This window comes from Suncus etruscus, chromosome 3 (genome assembly GCF_024139225.1).
Source record: "Suncus etruscus isolate mSunEtr1 chromosome 3, mSunEtr1.pri.cur, whole genome shotgun sequence".
NCBI lineage: Eukaryota > Metazoa > Chordata > Mammalia > Eulipotyphla > Soricidae > Suncus > Suncus etruscus.
Genome location: NC_064850.1, coordinates 24366101 through 24387615, shown reverse-complemented (window position 1 = coordinate 24387615; position 21515 = coordinate 24366101).

Genomic DNA, 21515 nt, shown 5'->3' with positions numbered 1-21515 from the left:
CCATGTTTCCTCTTTTCCCCATGCATCTATAAATTCAGTCAAACTGGACACACACAGTAACACAGAATGTCAGCAGTAAATGGAGACCTTACACTTTCAGCACAGAAATAGGCCAGTAATTATAATGAAATGAGAAGCAATAGCATAGGTGGAAACAGAACGGCATTTAGATCAGTTTTTCATATGCTTGAGAAAATTATATTTTCTAGTTGCCACTAGATTTGTTGATTAGTGCTTGTTTGAATCTATCTCAACCCTACAAATAAATTTACTTATTATAAGTAAGCACAATGAAAGTTATTCTTGCTTATAGATGATAACTATTACTGATCCTCCTTGATCCTTCTCAAGTGAAGATTGCAAAGTAAAAGCTCCTTGATTAAACAAATTAGTGTTTAACATATAAACCTGTTCATTTACTATTTATTGAGGACTTGAAATTTGGTAAGTCCTAGGGCAAGAAGGTTAAAAATAAAATATTGAATAACCATATTCCTTTGGAGTTAGAATTGGGGAAAAGTCATTAAAATTATGTGAATATATTCAAAAGTGCAAACTATTTTAAATATTATAAAGAAAAATTAACATAATACAGCAAGAAATTACTTTAAAAATGAATGAATTTGGTAAGAGGATAAAAGACTTCCCCATTACTGATAAAAGTGGCAAAAGCATCAGATAAATGTATGGGAGAGTATAAATAGGATTTCTTTTGAGAGAAGGAACTCCTGAAAGGCCAAATAACTATAAAGTAAGACATTAAAACCCATTGGATAGGTTTTCCCTTATCCATGACTCTACTTTTCAGGATTTTAGTAACCACAGTTCAAATATAATATGTACAATAAAATCAACCACAGTCCAAATATAATATGTACAATACAACCTTTTGAAAGAGAAAGTTAGACAGGAGAGGAAGACAGAGAGGGAGAGAGACAGACAGACAGAGACAGAGATAGAGACAGACCATATCTATATACTTTAGTTGTACTTTTTTGTTAGTCTAATAATCTGCATAATTTATAAATTAAATTTTAATATAAGTTGCATCTATAAGAAATAGCTTGGTAATTATATAGGCATATATAGGCTATATTTAGGAAATAGTTTGGCATTTATATTATTCATGGAACAATTATCTATAAGAGTTTATAAAATATATATCGTAGGATAATGGTGACTATTGTGTTAAAAAGTAAATTTTTAAAATGGTAGAGAAAACAAATAAGTCTATTATATTCATTGTTAACTTGGCATTAATCAGCTAATTGGATTGACTATGTTCAAGAATGTAGCTGTAGCCTGGTATATATGGAGGTAGAATCTGTGGAGGTATTACTTACAGAGGCACTCAAGGATGCAGTAGCAGTATAAATGGATTAAATATTTTTTTGACATTAGAGCCAGATAAAGCATTAGGAGCTCCCTAGGGGGGAAAAAAAGGAGCATTGAGAAGGCTGAGTTGCTATTGCCAGAAAAATAATGGGTGTGTTGAAAAAAACTCTAGAATAATTTTTCCAGGATTAGTCTAACTGGGCAAGAAAAATTGCAAGAAAATTTCATGGCAAAAGCATTCTCAAAGCTATTTGATTTTAGCCAGTATCACAAATGTTTAGTGCCGCAAAGTAACATGTGGAGCTTTTGGATGGTAATGACCAATAAAGGAGAACATAGCCCAGCCAGAAATGAGGCCTGAATCAAACTTTACTTGCCAATTGCTGAAACAATTATAATAATTTCTTAGATTTATATAGCATCATTAGCTTATAAAACACTAACATTGCTTGGTTTAGTTCTAAAATATTCACCCATTGGTGAAATAGAAAAACACACGATCTTCCCCATTACTACATAAGAGAGGAAATTGAGTCTCAGTGAGGTTAAATGATTTGCCCATACTTCCAGAATTAGTAACTGGCAGTTCAAGACAGGAACTCAGGCCTTCTGACTCATAGTGTAGGGATTATTCCAAAATTCAGTCCACAGTTCACATTCAACCTTCCATCCCCTGGGGTACTTCATGCTGGAGAATTCAACAAAAGAGATTTTATCACATTGGCTGGTATAGGGAACCAGTGTGGTCTAACCCCCACTAGGATGGAAATGGAGATCCTTTAGACTATGCGTGAAAAAAATGATTTTATTCAACAAAGGAAAAGGAAAGTTACAAATGTTTAAGTCAATGTTTATGTTGTTTACTAGCTACCTTTGCCTCACCCTTTGGAAGGGTATGTGAAAGTTTGCAAGCTAGTTTAATTACTAGAAGATACGATGAAGGTAAAGATCAAGATGAAATTTTTCTTCATAATTTTAACATCTAAGATCATCGGTTGTGTGATATTTAGAAAATATTAGAGAAAAATATAAATATTTATGTTAAGAAAGAAGTGGCTAGAGTTATAGCATAGAGTTAAGGCGCTTACCTGTATCCAATTCAGACATTGTCCCCTAGGTATCCCCAGAAGTCATCTCTGAGTTTGGCCCAACATCCCATCTCTCAAAGTAAAAGAATTAAACTTCTTATATGTCTAAATAACAATATACATTAAAGTAAGAATTCTTGGAGCCAGAATGAGATAGCACAGTGGATAATGCAGACAGCCTATCTGAGTTTGATCCCCACTATCCCATATGGTTCCCCACCTGTCAGGGTAATTATTGAGCACAGAGCTATAAGTAACCACTGAGAGCTGCTAAATGTGGCCCAAAAAACAAAATAAAACAAAAAAATTTTTAATTGTCTTACAGTGAAAACATTCTAATAGGCCTTTAATCCAACTGCACACAAAATATACTTAAAATTTGGTGGAGGATCAGAAAATGCATTTATTTATTCAATAGCACACATTCATTTATTTAAAACCGAATCAAAAAAATTGATGACATGCCACCATTGTTCTCCATTATTAGAATATGATGAATTTAGTAATGTCATATTCTACACATAGACATGAAGATACCCTTTCAGAAGATATTTATAAAGCTAGTGAGTACAACTCTTAAGTTTTTGAGTTAATGAGCTCTAGGTTTTTCAACTAACTTGTGATTGAATGGAAACTTACATGCATATCTGTCACTATGCAAGTAAAGTATTTGTGCATACACTTTCATTTCTGATTTTTATTTTATCTATTAAGGGGTAGGTTGAACCATACATAGTTTTGATTAGGAGTGTCCCCTGGGGCTGCTTGAAAGACCATATGCAGTTCAACCAATGTGATCTAGTTTCTCTGCTTGCACTGTACTTCTGGTCCCTGTAGGTCCATTTTAATAAGCAAATATTGAAGGAAAATAAATAATGTTGTAATAGGTTAAAATGTCTTAGAAATTTATGAGGTCAATTACGAAGCCTAGGATTATCAAAGTTTCTAAATACAATTGAGATGTTTCTCCATTTGAAACAACTCCCACAATCCTTAGAAAAATCAATGTGCACACTAATGAATGAAATTCTATTTCATGGGTTCAAGACAATACCTGTATCATCTTTGATTAAAATAAATGAAATATGTTTAAAACTCTTCATGGTTCAGATTAAAGTATATATTCAAAACAATTTATAAAACATCACAGATACAACTAGACACATGCTTCACAACAGTACCCTGAAAAAATATATACCTATACTTTATATCTCATGTTTGACAGTTTGTAAAATCAATAAAAAGGAATCTAGCCATCTACTATCATTTTAAGAGTAAGAAATAAGGACCACACTGTCATATACTTTGAGCCTTCACTAACTCAATAAACACTTATTAAACACCTATCTTAATTATACCTTCTACTGCTCAAGGTGCCAAGACTACAGCAAAATAGATAAAACACCTGACTTCCTGGAGCTTCCATTAAACAACATTAAACACAGGTAAGCACAATTTCTGGTTTGCTACATGGTGATAAGTTCTAAAGGAAGAAAATAAAATTGTCAATGCAACTTGCAATTTTAAATAGTTCTCCAGTCAGACATCCCTGTGATAAAAGTGATTCATTTTGATGTGAAAGAATATTTTAATCAGATGGAATAGCAAATGTGAAACTCCATCATATAAGCATGCCTGACCCATTACAGGAACTGCTCTTCTGAGAAGTAAACAGGGGTGTGGTTGGAGAAAGAGCTAAGTAGGATAAATTTGCATAGTACACAGTGGGCAGGAGAAAAGGGAAAGATTTTAGTTGGACTTTAAGTCATTGTACGGAATTTGAATATTATTTGCAGTGAAACTCAATCTTTAGCAAAATATTCATAACAAATGTCAATATGTTTTTGTAATTCCAGAACTTGGTCATGATACAAAGCAATATATTCTGAGTATATTTTATCATGGGACATTTAGCTTAATACAAAAGGTTTGTATTGGAATTTGTTTTTGTTTTACAATTTTTTTTTTAGTGTATTAAGTGCTCCAGAAAGGAAAATATCCACCTAAAAATCTGATAAGTTAAATTACCTCATGATGGAATTGCTCTTTAACTTATTGATTTGTAAATTTCAGTTTTTCCATATAATTATTTCCCAAAGCTAAATGCATGCATAATTTTAAGTCAGATGTCAATAAGAAAGAAATTTTAAAGGCAATTTACATATACATGTTAACATATTTTTATGAAATTAATTTACATTCATTGACATGCTCGAAGGCACAGGGATAAATAATGAAAATCATCTAGTGTTGAAATTTCATGTTCCTTTTCTTGTTCTTACTAGGTCTTGAAAAATAAGACAGGATCAATGATTTCAAAATTTCTTCCAGGCCAGTATATATGGCAGAGATGTTAGAGCATATACTTACTTAGCATGTGCAAGTTCTTGACTTTGATACCCCCGCACCACCTGATCTCCGGAGTGCTTTTGAGTATAACCTAAATTACCCCTGAGTAGTACTAAGTCAAGTATTACCAAGCACTACCAGAAGAACAAAACAAAAGATTTTTTTCTAATTCTTTAATTTCTAGAGTAGGTTATGTGATCAATAAATAAAATTTAAGTAGCAAAACACTACAAAACAATAGAGTTAGAAAGGGATCACTCTTATAGCTGACGAGCTAAGGACTAGAGAATTTCAATAACTTGCTCAAGTTACTTTACTTGAGCAAACAAATGCCTCTGAATTTAGTTCACTGTATCTCGAATGAGATCTCTGCTTTTCCTGTTTTCCTCACCCTCTGTAACTGAGGAGTTTCCTCTGACCTGACCAAGCAATTTCTTGTAAAAACTTTCTCTTTATCCATTCTACTTTAACTTGTGTTCTCAGTACTAATCTGTCCAATATCAAACAGTGCGGTTCTTATTTCCTCTGTATAAACCACAATTCAAATCCTGTAATCCTGTTCTCTGTATTTTGGTAGTCCATATTAGTACTATGAAAGCATTTTCTACATTTCTTCCTCAGTACTGTCTGGACTAATTTTTCATGAGGTATGATCTTTTTTTTCCCCCTGTGTATTTAAGAACAGGGACATCTTCCTCATTTAATATATCTTTGTAATTTCATCTGTCATTTTTTTAAATCCTATATACTCTATGATCTGATATTCAACTGTCTATTTTTAGAATGATAGAAAATCTGGGCATCATGAACTGAATCTAATGGGGGCAATAGAAGATCAGGAAGTCATAATTAAAACCATCACAAATGGTTTTCTTTTTCTGTCCTCAGAGTTCTGGCTTTATTTAGTAGACAGAAGGTGAACCTAGTCTAATTCTAGCTGTTGAAAGCCAGCAAATTAATTAGACAAGTGAAATTATTTTAATGCTATTAAAATTGGCAGGCTGGACTTTGCTATTACAAGCATTTTATATATTAGATTTGTCTTTTGTGTATTATCACTTCTCAAAACATGTTGTAGAGAGATTCTTGGAGCTAGAAAGTTGGATGAATTGAATAAAAGCAAAGTAACACCTCAAATAACTTCTTAAGTGGCTAAGAGTGATAGTACAGCAGGTTGGGTGCTTGCCTTGTATGAGGCTGACCTGAATTCAATCCCCCCTTCCAGATGACTCGCTGAGCATGATCCCTGAGCCAGTAGGAACTCTGAACACTGACAAGTGTGATCCAGAAAACAAAATATAAGTAAACAAAAAGAAAGAAAGGAATTTTGATATTCAAAAATGCTTTAAGATTTTTTTTGTTTGTTTTTTATGGCTTTTGGGCCAAACCTAGTGATGCTCAGAAGTTGCTCCTGGCTTTGCGGGACCATATAGGATGCCAGGAAAGAACCCAGATCCATCCTGGGCCAGCCGCGTGCAAGGCAAATGCCCTACAGCTGAGCTATTGCTCCCTCAAGTTTTGTTGTATTCTCTTTAAAGAGTGAGTTTCTACTGAAAATGAACTATAACATAGTCATCTGACTATCTGACAAAAGAAATATTTACTATTTATTATAAGTTGGACATGTAGGACAAAATATTATTCTTTGAACAGATATTTGAATACCAAACTATTAATTCAGGTGAATCATGAGATGATTCTGGTATTTATCTTACATTTTCTAGAGAAGTAGATTCTATTTAGACACTTCTTAAAAAACAAGAAAGGTTTCAGTTTTAAATGAGTTATTTATTTTATTGAAACCATTTGGATTTATTAAGCTCTTCATAGTTGGAATTCAGACATACAATGAATCAGGGCCAATCCCACCACCAATGTCAACCTCCCTCTACCAATGTTCTCAAGTGCATACCATATCACAACCCTGCCTCCAGACTGCTAGTAAAACTGATCTATTTTAAGTTTAGATGGTTAATTTTGGGTCTCTTGATTCCACTGTTGTTGCCTTTGACTTGTTATATAGTTCTGGTTTTTTATTTTTTTTCTCACCACCAATGCATTTGAGACCGCTTGGCCTCTGGCCCCCATCCTTTCATATTTGTTTAAAAGAAGCTAATTTCATAGGAAGATAAAAATATGTCAGTTTATAATTCTATGCTACCAATTATAGACTTCAGTCAGCAGATACATAACTTATTTCAGCTTTATTTTCTCCACAGCTAGCATTTACCACATCTAATGAACTAAGGAACTCTTGTCTCTAGCCCTTCCTTTCTATTCTGTTACTGTCAATCTTGATCAGACCTTCATTTTCTTTAGTCAGACAAATACCTTTTAACCATTTTAATTATTATCTCTTTCCTGTTTATAATCCATTTTACTAATTAATGTTCAATTGATTTTTTAAACTGCAAATCTATTCTTCTATTGTCATGCTCAATATTTTCCAATACTTTCTAATGGTCATGGCCTTCTAATTTCTAATAGGTAGGCATTTGGGCAGGTAGAAAATTTTTATAGAAATACTTGAGCTCCAGTATTAAAGATAAATATTAAAATATTAAAGATAAATTTTAAAATACCAACTCTTTAATTATTAATAATCTCACATTTATATAATCACTGTACAAAGATGTAGTTAAGCATGTTCCTAGATGGGTGGTTTGAGAAACATTATTTAATATTTCTTAAGCATCACATATGAGATGGCATTGATAATAACTGCTTAAGAATTGTTGGGAAGATAAGTGAGATACTAAGTATTAGGAAATATGTACTAAAACATGAAATACAATGGTTGTGAACTTTATACTGAACCTTACGCAGAGAGTCCCTAAACTTATTTCTTATTACTTTTCTATCATGATCCTTTATGTTAACCAAATTCTGTCTATTTTATATGCTTATGTTGTAGCTTGCATTTGGTTGAAACCCTCTTGAGGACAGGCATGATACATGTATAGCAGTCATTGTGATTTATGATTGTAGGTACTCATTAAACATATCATAAAGTTTTCAATTTAAATTTGCTGTTAAAAGTCATTTCTCATTAAATTTTTTATTGAGGTAGTATTAGTTTACAAGAGTATACATTCATGGGCTGGAGCAATAATACAATGCTTAAGACAATTGCCTTACACAAGGCTGACAAGGGTTCTATCCCTGCACCCCATATTGTCCCCTGAGCACCACCAGCAGTGATTCTTGAGTGAAGAGCCAAAAGTAAGTCTTGAGGACCATTGGAGATGGTTCCCAAAACAAACTAGGAAAGAGTGCATTTATATGACATAGCAATGCAATGTTTCCATAGTCCTCACTTCAAAGCAGCAATATAATTTCATTCTATCCATAAGATCCTTTTCCTGTATTTTTCATACTTAGTAATTGAAGTATTGTAGAATCTAAGGGTTTATTTTTAACAGGAATTATCTATTTTCTTGTTTTGTTTTAGTACTAGGTAAATGTTAGTAAGGTCATCATGTATTTTAATATTCCACTTTACATATATAACTTGTTCCATCCATGTACAAAAGGCATGACTTTATCTCTCAATATAAATAAGTAGCATTTCATTGTGTGTGTGAATATATATGTGTGATACGGCTTTTTTTTTTATTTGTTTTTGTTTTGGGATCACAGCCATAGATGTTTAGGGATTATTCCTTGTTCTGTGCTCCAGTTCACTCCTGGTGGGACTATTTGGGAAGCCAGAGATTAAACTGTGGTTGACCAAGTACAAGTTAATTACCTGCTGTACTACATCTCTAGTTCCTTTAAATTTTAAATATAGACCATTAAAACTATGATGATAATTCCTTGTTCCTTTTATTCACACTTTCCTAAAACTTTATTATTTTGATCTTTTTGTGTGTTTACTTATTGGCCTTCAGTATTCTTTCTTTGGAGAGTGTTTATTTCTTTTCTACAGTTGTAGTAGGCCTTACTTTCGTTATTGAATATTAATAGTATTTTATGTATCTATATATCAGCCCTTTATGAGAAATATATTGTACAAATATTTTCTCCCATTCACTAGAATGTCTTTTGTTTAATGAATTGGTTCTTTAATAGTATATAAGCTTTTTAGTTTGCTGTTACCATATTGTTCATTGTTGATTTTGTTTTTTTATGTCAATAGAGAAACATTACTGAGGATATCACTAAGGTCAATATTATAAAATCTTTTCCCTATGGTTTCTCCACTACATTTGTGGACTAGGGTCTAAAATTTAATTATTTATTTGGAGTTAACTTTTGTGCATGGTGTGAAAGTTGTCTAATTTTATTATTTTGCATGGGATTATCCAGGTTTTCAGCAGCATTTGTTGAAGAAGCATTTCTCCATTATATTTGTTTAACTCCTTTGTCATAAAGTAATTGTCTAAATATTTAAAGCTTTGTTTCTGAGCTTCCAATTCCATTTCATTGGTCTAATATCTCCTATTACCTTTCATACTTTTTTAATTTATGTAATTTGTAGGTTTCTAGGTTAAAATAAAAAAGACAGTGTTATCACTTTTGTAAAGAAATGGGTAACAGTCGAGATTCTGTGGTTTATAGTACTATTAATGATGTTTGCGTGCACAGTTCTAACACCACACTCAGATCCAGTGTGACCACCTTCCACTCCCACGGGCCTCAACACCTCTTTATCTCAAATTTTTAATCCCCCAACTCATTTGTGTGAATCAGCTCTCTGGCTATGTTGCCTTTAGATCTGTTTTTGCTACCTTGCATTGTTCTGTAAGTCCCACCCATGAAAAAGATCATTTTATATTTATTCCTTTCTTTTGACTGAAGGGGTGATAATAATTTGCCAACATAATATTCTGTGGTTCCAGAAATAACTAAAAATAACTAACTAAATAAATAAATAACTAAAAATGAGTGAATCAAGTAATTTTCTTTTGTCTCAAAATTACTTTGGCTATGTATATGATTTTGTATTTCCTTAGAAATTTTCACATTTTTTTTTATGTCCTAGAAAAATTGCATAGGAACTTTGATAGGTTTTTACAATGAATCTATGTAATATGTTAGATCGTTTGGTTATTTTAACAATGCTGATTCTTCCAATCCATCAGCTTGAAATATTTTTCAACATTGTCTTTTTTCCCTATGAATTTTAATAATAACAATTATCAGTTATGTCTTTTTACTTCTTCTGTTGTTCCTTAAGTATGCAATATAAAATTTTTAAAAATCCATTTGTTTTAAGTTAATTATTTCCATATAGAACAGTTACATATTTTAATTTTTGAACCCCACTTTTTAATTAGTGTGTTGTCTCACTCATAATTTTAATGTGTTCTTTATGGTTCTGTTATCATAATATAGTGAATTTTACTTATTTTTTAATTTTAACTGAAAATTTTTATTATATCTATCGATTTGAAAATGTGATTTTTCCCCTTTCTTTTTATTTGTTGTCATTTATTACATTAATTGACTTGTGCCTGTTGAACCATCCTTATACTATGGAATAAATTTTATTTGGTAATGATGAATTATTCTTTTGATTGGTAAGTTACATTTGATAAGTCTTATGTTTATGCTTATTACATATAATGGCCACTGATCTTTTTCTGTCATGTGTCTGGTTTATTTTAGTATTAAAATAATGGTGACTTCAGACTGAAATGATTTGTTGCTTTAATTTTAAAAACAAATTTACAAAAATAAAAATTTGGTCTTCCAAGGGCTGGAGTGATAATACAGAGGGTAGGGAAATTGCTTTGCCCAAGGCTAACCAGAAGATTTGCTCTCTGACTTCCTATATGATCCCCCAAGCACCTCCGGAGTGATCTCTGAACACTAAACTAGAAGAAACCCTTAAGCACTGTCACACATGGCCCACACCCCCCAAAAAAATTCATAGTAACCCCATCTGAACGTGGCTTTTGTTTTTGAAAAGTCTTTATTATTCTTAAATTCCTTGCAATCCATATATTTACTTAAAGGTTGCCAATTTAATAGCATAAAGTTGTTGAGAGCTTATTTTTATGATCCTGTGTATTCCAGGGTATCTATTTTAATTTTCGGTCTTTTTTTAATTTCAATTTTTTTTTAAGTTTATGAGCATAAGGTTCTTCAGCTTTATTCTTTCAAATGGTATATCTTTTCTTTATTTTTAAAAATTGTATATATATTAATTTTTATTTTGACCATATTGGCTTACATATCTTTCATGGTAGTATTTTAGATACATATTAACATTTCAAATGGTATATCTTGATTCGTGGACACGTCATATATTTTGATTTATGTTTTATTTATTTCTGCTCTAAAATTTTATTTCCTTAGAGTGACTTTGGATTTTATTTTTGTTCATTTTGTTACTTTATTATGTATGATATGTATGACATTAGATTGAAGTTTTTATATTTTACTAATTTGTATTTCTGTGAAAATTTCCTCAGTATCGCTTTTCCTTTACATGTTAATAGCACATGTCTTTATTAATATTTTTCTTCAGAAATTCTATTACTTCTTTAATTTCTTCATTGACCTAAAGATAGATAAGTAGATAATAGATAGATACATAGATGATAAATAGATAATAGATAGATAAATATCTATTCAATAGATGCATAATATTTATATTTACCAAATTTAATTTTATAGTTAATATATACAGTTTAAAAATTAAAGATATTTGATATAGTTTCAGTCCTCTTTACTTATATTTGTGCTATATTTGTGTTCTATACTAGAGAATGTTCTATTATAGTAGAAAAAAATAAATTCAGGTGTTTTGGTGTTTTTTTTTCCCTGGTTTTTGGACCATACCTGGTGACGCTCAGGAGTTACTCCTGGCTATGTGCTCAGAAATCGCTCCTGGCTTGGGGGACCATATGGGATGCCGGGGATCCATGGTCTGTCCTGCATCAGCCACTTACAAGGCAAATACCCTACTGCTGCAATACCGCTCTGACCCTAAATTCATTTTTTTTAAATTGGTTTTTGGGTCACACCCGGCAGTGCTCAGGAGTTACTCCTGGCTCTACACTCAGAAATAGTTTCTGGCAAGCTCGGGGGACCATATGGGATGCCGGAATTCGAACCACCGTCCTTCAGCATACAAGGCAAACTCCCTGCCTCCATGCTATCTCTCCGGCCCCCTAAATTCATTTTTAAGGGTTAAGAACCATATAATTGTCTAGTAAACCCAGTTCTTTCACCTTCTCAATTAAGATCATTGCTCCCATAATGGTTTTCTACTTGATTGATTTGTTTGATATTGAAAGTGAGTAATAGATTCCCTAAATGTGTTGCAATTGTTATTTCCATTCACTCTTTTTACTAGTCATTTATTCTGAGATTAGCCACTTATATATAAGTAAAACTATTGATGCCTCAATCATTATATAATATTTTTCCTACTTATTACATAAATGCTCAATTTTGATATATATTGTTTCATATAAAAGACATGCTGGCCCTGCCCTTTTAATACTGCTATTTCCCTGTATGACTGTTTCCAAATTGTGTGATAAGTTCAAGTGACTCTTCTAAGCAACAGAAAGCTGAATTTTGTTTTCTTATTAATCTGGCCATGTACTTTTTGATTGTTTACTTTAGGCTACTGATATTTAGTGAAATTATTACTATAAAGTAATTTGTTGTCAGTGTTTTTTTTTATATAGAGGTTTTGGGTATATTTCCAATTCTTTGAAAAGGAAATCTTCCAAACAGAACTCAAAGTCCTGGTAAACCTTCCTAGTAATTCTTAGTTAATTCTTAGCTGAAAGTCCAGTATGAAGACTGACTGCTGGGGACTAATCAGTTCACTCAGCAATAATTGTTGAGTACCTCCATGGCCACATAAAATGGTGTTTGGGAAACCCTGTGCTTTATCCAGAGGTATTTGGGAGACCATGTGGTCTCAGGCATTGTACTGGTAAAATATGCATCTAAGTCCCTACTCTATCATACCAGCTTATGCAGTTTGTCTTTGTTGCACTCATTCTCCTTTATTTTATTCTTCATACTTTGCTATCTTCCAGTTGTATAAGAATAAAGTTCTATTTGCCTCTTCTTTCTTTTGTTTCTTCTAGTAGGTTTACCTACAGATTAGTATTACATTTATTTCTAGAGTTATTAGCATTCAAAATTTAAGAAAATCTTGTATTCATTATAAAATGTATCACTATCATCCCCCCTTTTAAGGATCTTATTACTTCTGAGTGGGGTTTCTTTTTTGTTTGTTTGTTTGTTTAATAAAATAGTGTTTCTTGTATATTAAACTAAGATAAGTGAAAGGAATTTATTTTATTGTTACTTATATGAAAAGCTTTGTATTATATTTTGATTTTGAGTGGTAATTTAGCTAGCTAGAATTCATTTTTTTGCACTCAAGACATTAGCTATATAATGTCACAGAGTGTTTTATTTAATAAATTTTCCAGATATGAGAATTTTTGAGGTATTTTTCCCCTAGATATATTAACAGTTTCTACTTCTATTTTTGGCTCTTGCCATTTTCATTATAATTTGTCTTAGTGCTAATCTATTTGGGTTTATTAGTTTGGAACTTTTTGAGAGCTTCCTGGATCTCAGCATATGTCTCCTTTCTCAGATTTGGAAAGTTCTTCACTCCTCAACCAATAATTTTACTTTTTATTTTTATTCCTCTGAAATTCTATGGTCCAAATGTTTTTCTTCTTGATGCTATCCCTTCTTGATGTTTACATTTTCATTATTTAAAAATTATTTTAAAAAAAAGCAATGATTTCTTTTACCTTTTTTTACACTTACTAAATCAGTTTCAAGGTTGTGTCATTATGTTATTTCTGGGAAAGTAGGGCTATTTGCTCTGGGAACATTTCTCCTTTTGCTCAGGGGATCATATAGGGCTTGGGCAGGGGTAAAGGGGTCAAACCTGGGTAGGCCATGTGCAAGGCAACTTTCTCACCTGGTATATTAACTGTAAGTCCAAATAACTTCTGCATTCTTTAGTTGAAAGATTGTTGTTTGGGATTTCACCAGGCTTTCTCCATGATGAAAATTCTATCCTTGTTAAAGTTCTCTTTCATTGTTGCCTGAATTTCAGTAAATGACATTGATACTGTGTTGATATCTATCAGCAGGTTTAGAAATATCTGATGTGCTTCATGTTTTTTGCAGGCTTTTATCTTTATTCATCAGTACAAGGGAATTCCCCCAGTTTTTCATCATAGTTGGTACTATGTGATAGGGTTAAAAAATAATCTATGTTTGCGCAGGCCTAAATTGTAATTACAGGTTAAAAATCACAAATTCTAAACAGTGACTATGACTCTCTGACATCCTGTGAATCTGGACAACAGCCAAGAATTTGCAGTCACGAGTGCTTCGAAGCCCTTACAGTACCAAAGACTAGCCTGCCTGGTTTGTGACCCAGGGTTCACGGTGCCCTGGCAGGGGTTGTGGTTTTGAAGTCCAGCAAGGTTTTGTCATAATAAGAGATTTGTGGTCACAAGTGCCCAATGGCAATTGTATTACCTAGAAAACTTGTGTAACTATCAGGGGGTTTTCATTTGCCAACACCTGGCAGCAGCTATATTGCCAAGGTCATGCAGACCTGGTTGTCATTCTGTAGTGTGATATTATGAGTTTGGCAAACACTGGCACCACATTTGAGCATGTCTGGGCTGTATGCAAATGCTCAAAGCTTGAGTTTTATTTGAGCAGGTCTATATGGTAAGCATAGGTAGGTGAAGTAAGTTTCCCAGTGGCAGTTTTGTACCTTGTTTGTAGGATGACCTGAGTACAAGATTCTGAGTGCTCAGTGGCATTTTGCACCCACTTCATACAGTCTGGGGTGGGACTATGGCTTGGACTTCAAGACTCTGAGTGCCACAAGGCACTTATGCAATCACATTAAAAGGGACTAATTGGAAAGCAGGGACCCAAGGTCACCAGTACTTCTCAGTCCTCAGGTTGCTCTGTTTGATCTCTTTGACCTTACAGTGGCTGTGTAACCTTTATGCCTCTGTGTGGTAGCCATTAGAGGAATTTAATCCCTTGGCCATAAAGTGGACCATCCTTTGCTGACTGGAGCACAGTGGACCATGGAATTCCCTGGGATAACAATTTTGGGAGTTCCTTAGAGTGCTTTTTTTTTTACAGTAGATATGCAACCAGTTTAATAGTTGTCAGATGACGCTACATTTTTTTGACTAGATTTAAGACATGTCACTCAGTTCCCAGGCAGTTTAGCTATTAATTTGGAGAGGGTGGGGCTCACCATAGGAATTTTTCCTTAGGATATGTTCCTGAAAGGAGAGATTTGGAATGGGAACTCCCTAGAAGGTAATAAGAGGTCATACACATGATGTTCAAGGATGATTTCCATTTTTAAATGATAAAGTCACCATAAATACAGAGTTACAAAAGCATGCATGATTGAGTTTCAGGGGTACAATGATTGAGGATAAACTCTTTCACTAGTGTCCCATTCCATTACCAATGTCCCAGTTTCTCTCTAGCCTCCCAGCCTGTCTCCATGACTCCTTTGCAATGCCATTACTGATTACTGCTAGGGTATCATGCAAATCATTTTACCTCTTTTTGGCACCTAGTTCTCAGCAACACTGACCACTTTCCCCTATCATTGTTGTAGTATTTCCTTCCCTGTTTTAATCCCCATCTCCCCCAATATGATAAACTTTCTTCTGAGGACCGGTTCTCTTGCCCTATGTTTCTACTCTCTTTGGACATTACTCTTCTAGAATATTCCTTTATATATCATTAATGAGTGATATCATTCTATGTCCATCTCTCTCTCCCTCTGACTCATTTTGCTTAACATGATACTTTGAAAACCCATTTATGAATCTGTAAATTTTATGACTTCTTTTCTTTTCATAGTATTCCATCATTCATATGTACCATAGTTTCTTTATGCAGATGTTTTCTCTTGGACACTTGGTTTTTTCAGATTTTGACTATTATGAATAGCTCTGCAATAAACATAGGAGTGGAGGTTTGGTTTTTTTTTTGTTTCTTTGTTTGTTTATGCATGTGGCTTTGAATATATTTCTTGGAACTGAATTGGTGGGTCTGGTCATATGGGATTTCAATTTCTGAATTTTTGAGGAATATCAATTGTTTTCCAAAAATGCTGGCCAGTCAACATTCTGACACCTTATCACACCTATTTTCTCTTGCTCCTGTCCCAGTGATCTAAATATAGGACTGAAGGATTGAAGTTCTGGGTTTTGAGAACCTAATACCTACTCTTATTTCCCAGGACAAAATTCTGCTCCTTATAATTCTTATTGTAGCAGCAACTTCTTGCTCAATAGTGGAATTTCTTTTTTAGCAAAGGTATCCCTGGCTCTGGAGATCCTTTTATCTTGTTTGACAAGGCTCTGGGTGAAATTCTGTGAGTAATCAAAATTTAGTGTAGGTTTTTCCATGATTGCAGAACACTTTCACAAGTTTCACAGTTCTATCATCATGGCCCCACCTCTCCAATAAAATGTTAAACTACCTTTCTATGTCTAATTGATCTTGCCAGGTAGAGACAAGATGAGTTTGTTTTCCTTGCAGCATTTCTTCCATGATTAGGCAAGTTGCTTAGGTTCTAGGAAATGTATTATTTTTTTTATTTTTACTGGGGTGCTACTTTGCCTTAGACTTTTTATTTAATTTTATTTTATTATTCAGGCTACACCCGGTAGTTCTCAGAATTTACTCTTGGCTTTGTGCTCAGAGATCACTCCTGGTGGGAGGGGACCTTATTGTGTACCTGAGGTCAAACCAGGTTAGCAGCATGCAAGGCAAATTGACAATTTACTCACTGGACTCTTTTTGGCCCAACCTTAGACTTTTATATCTAGAAATAAATAGGGAGATAGGACCACTTTTATTTATTTATTTTTTGCATGGTCCTATAATCGTAAAAAAAAATGATCAGGACAAAGTTTTTACAATAATTTGATAATTTGTATATATTATTCAGCAATATTGAGTTCCTGGTGCATAGAACCTGAAAAATGAGAAAAAAATGATGACTAAAAGCCAATCGCAACTTTATTAGGATACTTTTATTTTTATAATCAGTCCTATTTTCTGGTCTGCATTGCTAGGTCCAGGTGACTATGAGGGTGGTTATTTGTTGATTAGAGGCCTTTGGATTAGTTCTCATATTGCCTTCTAATTAGATGCCTTTAGATTGGTTCCTTTGTTTTACATATTAAAAAGATATTTCCAGGGGCCGGAGAGATAGGAGGTAGGGCGATTACCTTGCATGCAGTATGGTTGGAATCCCAGCATCCTATATGATCCCCCGAGCCTGACAGGGGCGATTTCTGAGCATAGAGCCAGTAGTAACACCTGAGCACTGCCGGGTGTGACCCCAAAACAAAACAAAACAAACAAAAAGATGTTTCCCTATTGCCTTTTCACCCGGCTTTTACCCCTCCCTTTGGTGGTGGGCTTTATTTTTCTCAATAAAGTCTGCTTTGGAGGCCTGGAGGAGAAGCTGCCGTCTTGGCTCCTGGTTCCACATGGTGACGGACTGGCTTGTGGGTGAACAGCTTGTGGTATACGTTTCTGGTCTGCAATTCCTTCCCAACTGTGAATAGATTATTTCCTGTTTCAGAATTGCTGCTGGACCTGCGTCTCTTTTCCTACCCGGACTTGGGGAATGGGGATCCCTCTCTCTCTATGGGGATTGTGGAATACACAATCCACTACTTCACAGTTAATCATGAGCGTTGAAAAAAATGGGGAAATAGAGCTAAAAGAATGGGAACAAAACTAAGAATGTTTGCCTACTATAAGGAGATGGAAGCCAAATACTTGTGTAAGTATACTAAGAGTTTTTGCCTTCTGCAAAGAGATAGAAAAGACAGATACTAGCATATGTAAAGCAAAGGTATTTGTCTATAGCTTGGTCTACTTATAATATTATTTTCAGAATGATGGGTCCATATGGACAGATGTGCAAGGCTCCATGTCATTTCAGGCAGACTAAAATCTAGTGCCAGATCCTGGCACTGCACTAAGGTTTTTGCCTTATTATTTCTGAGTTTTTTCATGGATGGCCATACCAGGATTGCTGGACTTGGGTCATGCCTGGATTCCAACAATTGTTGAGTAGAGGGAATGGTTGCTTAGGCAGATCAGTTGGTCATTCCATAAATAACAGTTGAACACTGATGGAGAGTAAAAATAAGTGTATCAAGTTCTGGAAACATATTTGTGAAGTTTTGTTTCATTGAATTTTAGTATAATTATAAAAAGTATGTGCAACACAAAGTTGATAGGAGACATACTAAAATCTTGTAATATTCCATTGAATGATCATAATTTCTTGAAGTTAGTATGGTTGTTTTATATAAGATTATCAAATTCATCTTTCATCTCATCCTATGAAGTAAACATATTTGCATAATATATACTGTCTGTCATCCCTCCGGTTCTTCTCAGCACCATGTTCTCTACTCTTTTCCTTTAAAATTCAAACTTTGGTAAAATGCAGATTATTCTTTAAATGTTCCCAAACAAACTTCAGAAGATCATACAGCCTGGTATTTATTACATATATTTTTCAGTGCATTGTTTGGCAGAGAAAACTTGACTTCTGACCAGGTCTGTCAATCTGGCACTAGATATTCTGAGAGTGAGTCATGATGCTGAAATCAACTTAATAATTATCTTCTGTAGAAAGTCATCTATTGCTTTTGAGTTGAGCAAGCAACGAGCTTTAGAGAAATAAAAATAGTCATATTTAGCATATACAATATACCTATAATTGTATTCTCCCATATCACTATCTGATCTTCAGTTTCCATACTGAATTCCTTTGGAATTAGACATTTAAAGAAAAGTTCCATAAAGTTTAAATGGAAAGTTGCCAACATAGGTATACTTATTGCAAACTTAAACAGGTCCCTTTCAGTAGACAACAGAATCAGATGACATCCTGTGCTGACCTGAAGATAATGTCTTTGGAAGTGACCTTTGAAAGTAGTACACTTTTAAAACATTAGAAAACGCTAAGTCTAAGGGATAGAATGACAAAGTCAAAGAGTTTTTGGTGTCAAATATGTCAGACCTGATTCTTTTAATTTATCCTTGTAATGTGTGTTTTTTATTTAAAGTTTATTGGGACACATTTTGTAATTAGGAAAATGGTGCGAGCAGATCCCTCTCAGTTTACAGAGAAATTGGAATTATCTTGAGAGTCTTTTCTTGCAAATATTCATTCTAAGCATAAGATCCAATATTTAAATAGGGAGTTGTTTCTCAATCTCCTGAGCCTTCATAGTAGATATAATGGTACTCACAGAAAACATGAAATTTTGAGAACATATAGATAATTCATTTCCAGAACCAGTTAATATCCAAAATTTTTATAGATGTTTACTTTTTACTTTGCATCCTTTACAATCATCATAAAGGTTTGCTTTGCTCCTTAATCCTCATAGTTGCATATGGGAGCCTAACCAATGTCCTCACACAAATAAATCACTTACTTTCAACTAGAAGACACCTACTTTATACTACTTTTAAGTGAGTAGGAAAGAATCACAGAAAAGATGAAGATTATAGATGTGCTTGTACTATGTATATTTCAGATTTATTTTTGTCTTTAAAGTTCATGATGCACTTTCATTTATTTAACATATCAGTATGGTACCTGTGAAGAACATCTATAGTGGCTCTTGACATATTTTATAAATATTAACTCTTTTATTCCTCACCTCAATCTTGTGATAATAATGGGATTTTTTTGTTTGGTAAATTTAAGAAATTAAGTATAGTGGTTAATGTCTGAGTTAGTAAATGGGAGAACAACCAGAGTTCCAACTTATAAACCTGAGTTTACCTATAATCATTCAGTAAGTTGATTTGAAGTAGCAAACATTTTTAAAAGTTCCTTGATTCCTTTAAATATGGCTGGCTAGGTTTCTAGTCCTATATTTTAGACTCATTTTGTCTTATTTACAATTTTTCTTTGATTTCCTGATATTACTTCCTTCCTAATCATTTTAGTCTTTGTTTTCTAATGACTATTCCATGCCTGCTCCCACATTCTTGCTTTTTATTAGATTTTCCCCTCTTAACTGGAATTTCTTCCAACTTACCTTGTTCTATTTAAAAGTTATTCAATTTAAATCCCATGAAAATTTTACTCATAAGTCCAGATTTTTGCTGATTTTAGTCTCTTTTTTATTTTAAAGCACTTATCTATTCTTATGCAATAGATAATTAGCCTTTATTTTTCTTTTCAAGTTAATCTTGTCTCTTTAACTGGGTTGCATTACTCTTATACTCTGACATACACTTGAAAAACTCGTGTCTTTTCTAGAAAATGTCTTAGGATGTGTAAAATGTCTGACAATTGATCAGTTAAAATTTATCACTATCTGAATATTCTTAGCAGAAAAACTAGCTAATATCATTCATTAAACTCATTAACTCAGTTTGTAGTTCTATGGCAAAAAGATTTAACTCTGTGGTCACTAATACATTGATTCTTATTGCTTAGCAGGCTATGTTAAGAATTTCCTCAAAGTGTTTCCCATACACATATATATTCAGACATTGAATTTGTTTTGGCTGCCAAGAGTGTGGTATGGAAATGTGGGGTAAAATCAATTTTAAATTTGGTGATGCTAGTTTGATAATGAGGAAAATAATTTGCTCATAAAAGGAGGATGGATTCTAGCTCATTAATTCTTTAATATACACTTTGTCATGAAGTCAAAGTTTAAAACAACTTCTGGTTGTTTTAACCATGAATTATTTACTGATATCATATTCGGAAGTAGTATTCCACATTCCATCTAATTATTTGATGTTAGGTAGTATAATTGTTAGAAATTCTGTTCCTTATGCAGTATCTTTTTTTTTTTTTTTTGGTTTTTGGGCCACACCCGGTAACGCTCAGGGGTTACTCCTGGCTATGTGCTCAGAAGTTGCTCCTGGCTTGGGGGACCATATGGGACACCAGGGGATCGAACCGCGGTCTGTCCAAGGCTAGCGCAGGCAAGGCAGGCACCTTACCTTTAGCGCCACCGCCCGGCCCCCCGTATGCAGTATCTTTAGGGAATTACTTGTTATAGGCTCACTAACAACTCAAAAATATATATTCCAAAATCCATATTTTCATTTCTTAAAATTTGCTTTCTTTTTTTTTTTTTTTTGGTTTTTGGGCCACACCCGTTTGATGCTCAGGGGTTACTCCTGGCTATGTGCTCAGAAATTGCCCCTGGCTTGGGGGGACCATATGGGACGCCGGGGGATCGAACCGCGGTCTGTTCCTTGGCTAGTGCTTGTAAGGCAGACACCTTACCTCTAGCGCCACCTTCCCGGCCCCAAAAATTTGCTTTCTTATCATTCCAGAGTAACAGTCAACTTGTACCCTATACATAGAAACCAGGAACGTGCAAGGACTATTAATAGTTGCCCTAAGTTTAAGCCCAAGAATAAAGAAATCCAGTTGCAGAAAATAACATGGTGATTCCCATCTCAAGTGTATGTTGAGGCAAATGGTGAGATAATTATGTGTCACTAATATTTATTCACTGAATTATATTTGTTCACAATTTGCAGCAAAATCTGAAGTAATGTGCACTTTGGGGTTTCTAATTTGAGGAAATTGTGGCTGGATTAATAAGTGAAAAACTATTTTGTTTTAAAATATGCTTTATTTTTATCACCCTGGATTTTTCTTTTTGACATTTCTTGTTTGTATGTTTGCCTTCACTGATTTAAGTTAAAGTTTAATAAAAGCAAGAGAAAACA